The sequence below is a fragment of the Bos grunniens genome, chromosome 5 (genome assembly GCF_055505025.1).
Source record: "Bos grunniens cultivar Pamir isolate PY7600 chromosome 5, Bosgru_T2T1.0, whole genome shotgun sequence".
NCBI classification, from domain to species: Eukaryota; Metazoa; Chordata; class Mammalia; order Artiodactyla; family Bovidae; genus Bos; species Bos grunniens.
In genome coordinates this window covers 24,322,965-24,332,069 of record NC_141169.1, presented here as the reverse complement: position 1 = coordinate 24,332,069, position 9,105 = coordinate 24,322,965, and the positions used below count along the sequence as shown (strand labels likewise).

The 9,105-nt window shown below is 40.2% G+C and overlaps 1 protein-coding gene across 10 annotated transcripts in view; it reads right to left on the bottom strand.

The window, feature by feature from the left end:
- Positions 1–9,105, bottom strand: part of CRADD (CARD and death domain containing adaptor protein) — a 190,676-nt gene that overhangs the window by 85,302 nt on the left and 96,269 nt on the right. Inside the window, exons 1-2 of one of the 10 annotated variants that reach the window (XM_086399061.1) lie at positions 4,554–4,729; positions 1,689–2,002 (exon numbers count right to left, since the gene is read on the bottom strand). The exons of 8 other annotated variants lie outside the window; for them this stretch is intronic. The gene's annotated coding sequence lies outside the window, so the exon portion shown is untranslated. Of the gene's footprint in view, positions 1–1,688; positions 2,003–4,553; positions 4,730–9,105 lie in introns of those variants that run through there. One more of the 10 variants, XR_015163551.1, reaches the window with a different exon arrangement.

Here is a 9,105-nt window from a genome sequence, read left to right as displayed (position 1 = left end):
AAACTGGAAATAGAACTGCCATACGACCCAACAATCCCACTGCTGAGCATACACACCGAGGAAACCAGAATTGAAAGAGACATGTGTACCCCAGTGTTCATCGAAGCACTGTTTATAATAGCCAGGACATGGAAGCAACCTAGATGTCCATCAGCAGATGAATGGATAAGAAAGCTGTGGTACATATACACAATGGAGTATTACTCAGCCATTAAAAAGAATACATTTGAATCAGTTCTAATGAGCTGGATGAAACTGGAGCCGATTATACAGAGTGAAGTAAGCCAGAAAGAAAAACACCAATACAGTATACTAATGCATATATATGGAATTTAGAAAGATGGTAACGATAACCCTGTATGTGAGACAGCAAAAGAGACACAGATGTATAGAACAGTCCTTTGGACTCTGTGGGAGAGGGAGCGGGGGGGGGGGGATGATTTGGGAGAATGGCATTGAAACATGTATAATATCATATAAGAAACGAATCACCAGTCCAGGTTTGATGCAGGATACAGGATGCTTGGGGCTGGTGCACTGGGATGACCCAGAGGGATGGTATGCGGAGGGAGGTGGGAGTGGGGTTCAGGATTAGGAACACGTGTACACCTGTGGCAGATTCATGTTGATGTATGGCAAAACCAATACAATATTGTAAAGTAATTAGCCTATAATTAAAAAAATTAAAAATAAATAAATAAATAAAATAATACAAACCCTCCTGACACTCTGCTATGAAAAGGTTACAGGAGAATGTGAGCAAATATTTGCTAACGAGAAGAAAGATACACCAAAGAGGAGCTGGAGGTACTGAAGACAAGCACTTCCCACTTCCTGGCTGATCCTGGGCAACCCTGATTCTAACCTCCAGGATGGAAAGCTTCATGGGATTCCGACTCCTGCTGCATTCTCAAGGCGGCAGGATGGAGCTGTGCGAGGACAGACTGCAGACAAGCCTGAGTGCTCAGCCAGCCTCTGCCACTTCCTGTGAAACTTTCACTCAACCTTTCCTCATCAGAATTCTCCTTGCCAGATTATGGAATAGCCCATGCTCTTTCAATTATTATGACTTAACAGCTAAAAGTGAGATGCCAATTCCCAAGCAATTCCAACCTTTACAAATCTAGGTTCCAAACAGTACCTCTCAGAGGAGTACCTCTGAAAATCAAGCCTCCTGATCTAAATCTATGTACATTTTCATGGCTCATATACAGTGTCTGTGTGCCCCTTCACTTTATACTGATCCATAGTTTTCTGGAATATCATCCTTCTAATCCTTGCCTCTACAAATTCTTTTAAGGGTCTGTACCTAACCAAAAATTATGCAAAGCCCACTGGACCTAAAAGGATGGTGTCAAGAACTTGCTGGCTCACAATAAAATGTTTGTTGATAATGATTCACCTGTATTCAAGGGTTGTCGTATGTAATTATTTTACTGGTAATATTGCAACAAAATGATGTGGTAAATGTGAGTGCTAAATGCTTATTTAACACAGGAAACTTGATCACAGCTTTGGTTTTTTGTCTGTTTGGTTTTCTTACCCCATTTTTCTCAATACACAGCCACCACCAGGTAAGTTGTTGTTATTGTTATTCAGTAGCTAAGTTGTGTCAGACTCTTTGTAACCCCAAAGACTGCAGCACACCAGGCTTTCCTGTCCTTCTCCTGGAGTTTGCTCACACTCACATTCATTGAGTCAGTGATGCCATCCAACCATCTCATTCTCTGTCACCCCCTTTCTCTTCCTGCCGTCAGTCTTTCCCAGCACCAGGGTCCTTTCCAATGAGTCTGCTCTTGGCATCAGGTGGCCAAAGTATTGGAGTTTCAGCATCAGTCCATCCAGTGAATATTCAGGACTGATTTCCTTTAGGATTGACTGGTTTGACCTCCTTACTGTCCAAAGGACTCTCAAGAGTCTTCTCCAGCACCACAGTTCGAAGAATCAATTCTTTGGCACGCAGACTTCTTTATGGTCCAACTCTCACATCCATATATGACTACTGGAAAAAAAAAACATAGCTTTGACTATATGGACCTTTGCAAGCAAAAGGATGTCTCTGCTTTTTAGTACACTGTCTAGGTTTGTCATAGCTTTCCTTCCAAAAAGCAAGCATCTTTTAATTTCACGGGTGCAGTCACTGTCCACACCAATTATATAAATACACCAGTGTGTACATTTCAGAGCATATCAAATTTTCAGTAAACTGGATTCTTTAAGATCCAGTTCCAAGACCTACTTCCTCCATGAAGCTTGCCATACTCCCTCTCCTTCTAACTCCAGCAGCTGGTCACTTTCACCTTATGGTACTGCTTCCACTGCACTCTCATGTTATATAATAATTATTGTTTAAATACTTGACACTTTCCTCAAGCTGTGGATGTTTTTGAATTAATAACCACCTTGTATAATCCAGATCACCTTGTATAATTCATTATACATAGAAGAAGGCTAAACAAAGGTTGCTTAAACACATGAGTGGGTGAATGAAGGTTAATTTTCACTCTTGGCTCAAAATACTAAAAATCTGTGGAGTCTCCAGCCTCTGAGGGTATCTCTCCCACCACCCTAAAATACCAAATTCCTCTTCCCAAACAAAATCGAAGTCTACCTACAATGACCAAACTAACGTGTTAAAACTCCTCATCTTCACATGCCAAAGAGCAAAGGAAACCCTATGGTAGAAAACAAAGAATGATGTTTCAAATAATTAAATGCAGGGTAAACAGAAGCTTTTGGAAAAGAAGATTCAGGGTCTCTAGACCTGCCACTAATATCTGGAAGATCTTAATTAGGTCACTAAGTTCCTCAGGACCTCAGGTTCCTCATCGGTAAAATAAAGAGAGTAAAACTTAATCACTTCTAAGGAAGGCCCCTTATCAGCTCTAACACTCTCTAAGTCCATGGAGAGGATAATGAACAGAGAATGCATTCATTCTTTCTTTCATTTACTCAACACATATTACTGGATGCCTGTCCATGGCGTCGCTATGAGTCGGACACGACTGAGCAACTTCACTTTCATTTTTCACTTTCACGCACTGGAGAAGGAAATGGCAACCCACTCCAGTGTTCTTGCCTGGAGAATCCCAGGGACAGGGGAGCCTGGTGGGCTGCTGTCTATGGGGTCGCAGAGTCGGACACGACTGAAGCGACTTAGCAGCAGCAGCGGCATAGTGGAAGACTATGTGTTCACCAAACAAACTCATTTTGCCTTCCCCCTAGACACACATTCCCCAGGCTAACTTGCAAGCAGGTGCATCTATGAAAGTGCATTCTGGCCAGCAGGAGACGAGCGGCAGGGCTGCGCACCATCTCCAGCTCGGCCCATAAAGCCTCCTGCGCAGTCCACATGCTCACACTCTTTCTTCACCTGCCAGCAAGAGATAAATAATCCAGTGAAGGGCTACACAGCCTTAGGGAATGGCACAACCACGAGCTAAAAGAAGTCTGGGTGGCTGAATGTCTGCATAGAACAGAGCCCGCCCTCCCTCAGATGGAAATAATCTAAATAAATCACTAGAATTTGGGGGTTCTCTGATAAAGCAGATAGCTTACTCTGACTGTGTAGTACTTAATACACATTATCACCTTTAACCCTCCCAACAACCTGAGTGGTACACGTTCCTATTTATGTTTTACTGGGGAGGAAACTGAGTCTCAGAGAAGACAAGTAATTTGCTCAAGGTCACATAGCTTCAAACTGACACAGGCAAGATTTGAACCTATGAGTCTCTAACTCTAAAGTCCACCTTCTTTATTCTATACTACATGGCTACTACCCAAGCCCCTCTACACCTAATTCCTGGGCACCCTGGCCTGTTGCTAACACTTTGTGCAGGTGCTGTTCCTGCACTATAGATGCTATAGTCCTCCACTACAGCATCTCACTTGGTGCTGAGACGTGTGAGGTATGGCAAGTAGGCCTTTCTAGAAGCCATAGGCAAAGAAAGGCTATAACCCAGCTTTTCAGCAATCAAGTACAGTAGTTCCCCTTTATCTGCACAGCCTATGTCTCAAGACCTTTGGCGTTTGCCTGAAACCATGGATAGTACTGAATGCATTTTCTGTTTTTTCCTATACATACATATGTGTGTGTTAGGCGCTCAGTCGTGTCTGACTCTTTGCAACCCCACCGGACTGTAGCCTGCCAGGTTCCTCTGTCCATGGAATTTTCCAGGCAAAAATACTGGAGTGGGTAGCCATTTCCTTCTCCAGGGAATCTTCCTGACCCAGGGATCAAACCCAGGTCTCCTGCACTGCAGGCATATTCTTTACCATCTGAGCTACCAGGGAAGCCCATACATACCTATGATGGAGTTTAATTTATAAACTAAGTAGAAGAATAACAACAATAACTAAAAATACAGCAATTATACAATACATTGTAATATAAGGTATGTGAATGTGGTCTTTCTCCTTAATTAACTTCTAAAACCCCACTTCTAAAACCCCACTGGAAACGTGACAGTGCTTTCTGATGACAGACTCAGCCTCTCCAGTAACCTGTTTTAGTTCAAACCCATCCCTGAATCTGTGTAACCATTCCTTACCTGTAGTAAAAGGCTTAGTGTCACTCGCTTAAGGGGATCCCTTGCTGTCATCTTTGTATAGACTCAATGCTTTCTGGAGTGATATGTTGCCATCAACTGGAACACATTTTCTGTTCATGTCTTCTGCTTCTGCTGCTGCTGCTGCATGTCTTCTACCTTCAATTTAATGCCTTTCTCCATGTTCTCACTGAGCACTCATCACACAGTATCGCTGTATTTTGAGGTGCTACAGCAAAAGTAGCACAAAATTCTTCTCCCTTGTTCACAATTTCACAGAAGATTTATTCTTACTGTAGATCTTAGCAACCTCAGCATACAATTTTTTTCCTCTTTCAATTTTTTTTCTTTCCTTATTAAGTCAAAACTTTTACCTTTTCATTTTAAAAAGCACTTGACAGTTTCTCTTTCACATGTCTGAATTGCTAGCATCACTACTCTTGTGCTTTGGGGCCATTAATAAGGTTACCTGAATACAAGCACTGTGATACAAGTCAGTGGACCTGATAATTGAGATGCTTATTACGTGATGAACAGGTGGGATGCACTGGACAAAGGCACGATTCACATCCTGGGTGGACAGGGCAAAACAGCCCAAGATTTCATCAGACTACTCAGAACAGTGTACAATTTAAAACTTATGAATTGCTTATTTCTGGAATTTTCCATTTACTATTTGCAGACCACAGTTGATTGCAGGTCACTGAAACCATGGAAAGTGAAACTGCAGATAAGAGGGTACTACTGTATGGTCCCTGGAGAAGGAAATGGCAACCCACTCCAGTATCCCTGCCTGGAAAATCCCATGGACAGAGGAGACTGGTGGGCTGCAGTTCACGGGGTCACAAAGAGTCGGGTACGACTGAGCGACTAACACAACACACACACCGTATGGTCTTGGCTCTGACTCGATTAGCCTGGGAACAGTAGCAGATAAAACTCACACTAAGACCAAATAATCAGAAATACCAATAACATGCTCTGGGAAATAATCAGATGATGAGTATACCATTTTAATTTACCCTTAAAAGAGTCAATCTGACATCATTAAGAGTGACATTTAAATGCTAATGGAAAAAAGGAGTGCTCCTGAGTCTCTAGACAAGTATTTGCATGTTAATTAATTCTGAGAATAAGAAGACCGGCTTCCAGTATGAAGCATCAAGAGAAAACAGAGCTCCTATGCAGAGGAAGATAAAAGGCTGTGGCAGAGACATAATTAAATTACGTGGTTTCAAGAGTTTTTAAAAGAAATAAGCTATCCTTTGCAATGCAAATTCATACTGCCTCTTCTGTGAAGAGTGCCTTTTAATGAAAAGACCAAAATATAGATTTCCAACATCAATGCCCTTTTAATGCAATGCCCTCATCACAGATCAAAATGGCTTTTACCAGAAAGGTGGCTAATGAGCTCACAAAGGTGTCAATATTGGAGACAGAAGCACAGTGCCCTAGAAGCCAGCACACCACAAACATGTTCTGCATTGCTGCAAAGAACACCAGCTTGAATTTTTGAACAGCAAACTATTTCTTTCTAAAGGCCTCCTGCAAAGTAGTACAAACTCAAAAACCACAGACTCAGAAAGATGTTAGGCTAAATATTTTATAATTAGGTTATCTCAAAAGATGATCATTTTAATAAGGTAAACATTCAACCTGCTACACTTATGCCACACTTACTATCATTATCACTTGTACTGTGTAACTCTTACTGCAATAATTTTTTTCACACATGATCTCATCTTAGCCCTGTGAGACTAATATAAATTTGACCACTATATAGATGAGGAAATTAAGGCTCAGGGAGAATATGTGGACTAACCAAGATCACAGAGGTAAAGAAAGGTGAGGCCAGGTCTGGAACCCAGACTTCCAGTTCTAATTTTAATGTTTTTCCCACTCTATTATATTATCTTACTTCTATTTTATGTAGTTGCTGTTAGTCCCTGCTACGAAGCACATTATTACTATAATATTACTAAGTATGCAAAGGACATAAATATTTGAGAAATAATCACAATTTAAACAGACTAAACAGGGCTCCTTTTTTGCTCCTTTGCAAAGGCCAACTCTAATAGCAAAAGTATGCTGGTTAGTTATTTATTATACAGATTTATATTTGAAAATATACATAACAAAAGGTTTTTAATCTGTGATACGTAAAGAACACCTATGTATGCGTAAGAAAGAAATAAAAATACTGATAGAAAATAAGCAGAAGCCATAAACAGGCTGTTCACACACACATACACACACACACACATATACAAAACTACAAATGACCAACTGAAAACTTGCTCAATCTCACTAATAATAAAAGTGCAAATTGAAAAGAACAATGGTATTTTTTCCTATCAAACTGAAAAATGCTAAAAATCACTAATTCTCTAGGTTTCAAGAGTGGAATCTGTCATAACAATGGGTGAGAAGTTTAATGATACAGTTCGCAGGGGAAAAAAAGTGTACCTGCTAGCTGACCCCATACTTTCAGTTTCAGGAGTTAATTCCAAGGAGACAGAAAAAGACTAAAAAAGGTACACAAGTAGATGTTCATGACCGTAGTGTTTGTAACAATGACTAAAATAAAAAAGAACTTAAATTCATAACAAACTAATACAATACTGTAAAGTTTAAAAATAAAATAAAATAAATAAAATAAAGACCAAAAAAAAGGGTATTAATTATATACTAAGGGTTTAGACTGCATATCTAGTGCCCCAGCTTTTAAGACTCACAATCAAGAGACAAGCTCCCAAACACCTAGCTCTAAAAGCCAATGGGGCTGTATCCACAGGACCACAAGACTAGAGCAAAGAAGCAGTTCTTAGGCAGGGAGCACTTGCCAAGGCTACTCCTCAGAGGCCCAGTGCAAAGGGAATGGGCAAAAATGCCCGTCTCCCAGTCTTTACCTAGAAGATGTTTAAGTGCAACTTAAGCTACTGTTTGAGGGTCCAACTTCGAATTCAGCGTGCATCTAGAGGCTGGCTACGATCCACACCTGAGCCTGGGGGAGCTGATGGGCACTTACTCCACTTTCCCCCTCTGACCTGCTCCAATGATAAAAACAAGTTACCAGCATCACTCTGGAAGAAGCTTGCACACATTTCTGGTGTCCCAGTTTTGCAGCTGCCACCTGAGACATGGGCTTCTAGATTGCCTAGCTCTGATATCCAGCAGGGCTTGCATTCATGAGTCCCACAAAACAGCAGCAAACAAAGAATCAGTTCTTAAAAGGCATGTGTGAGCACTCACTGTTGTTATACCATAAGGGCTCAACACAGAGGGAACAGGCAAAAATGCCCATCTTCTAGTTTTCCCTGGGAGAGGTTTGACTGCACACTCTATAAGCTGCTGCTTGAGGATCTGGCTTCTAATTAGCATGCATATTAGAGGTGACTATAATCCTACTACTGGGAGCCACTAAGGACAAAGATGGCAGCTGGACGATCTTTGAGAGACAACAAGGAGCTCAGACAGGGTTGACTGATAAGGTTCAACTCCTACATAAAACCACACTGTCAAGAATGGAAGAAGTAGCTGTTTTACCTAATGCATAGACAAACACAGAGAATAAGGCTAATGAAGAAACAGGAGACAATGTTCCAAACAAAAGAACAAGATAAACCTCCAGAAACCAATCTTAATAAAATAGAAATGAGTGATTTACCTTATAGAGAGTTCAAAATATTGATCATTAAGATGTTTACTGAGGTCAGAAGAGCAATGCCTAAACGAAGTGAGAATTTCAACAAAGAGACAGAAAATATTAAAAAGTAATGAACATAAATAATAGAGCTAAGGAATACAATAAGTGAACTGAAAAATTCAGTACAGGAACTCAACAGCAGACTAGATCAAGTGGAAGAAAGGATCAGCAAAGTTGAATGTAGGGAAGTGGACTTCATCCAGAAAAGTGAAAAAGAAAAGAGAATAAAAAAGAATAATAGCTTAAGGAACTTATGGGACAGCACCAAGGAGATCAATATTTGCATTTAAGCATCCCATAATAGACAAGAGAAAGAAAGAGAGAATGGGGAGAAAGTGTATTCAAAGAAATAATGGCTGAAAAATTCTCTAATCTAAAAATATATATATCCAAATACAAAAAGTCCAAAAAGTACCAAATAAGGTTAATCCATAGAGACCCACACAGTGACATATTGTAATTAAATTGTCAAAATTAAAGACAAAGAGAAAATCTTAAAAGCAGCAAGAGAAAAACAACTTGTTGCATACAGGAGGACTCCCATAAGACTCTCAGCAGATTTTTCAGCAGAAACTTTACAGGCCAGAAGGAAGTGGAATAATATATTCAAATGCTAAAAGAAAAAATCTGCCAACCAAGAATACTCTACCCAGCAATGCTGTCACTCAGAATTAAAGAAGAGATAAAGAGATAAACAAAAGCTGAAGGAGTTTATCATCACTAGACTAGCCTTACAAGAAATGTTAAAGAGAGCTATTCAAGCTGAAATAAAAAGATCCTAATTAGTAACAGGAAAACATCTGAAAGAATAAAATCCCCTGATAAAGGTGAACACAGAGCTAAATTCAG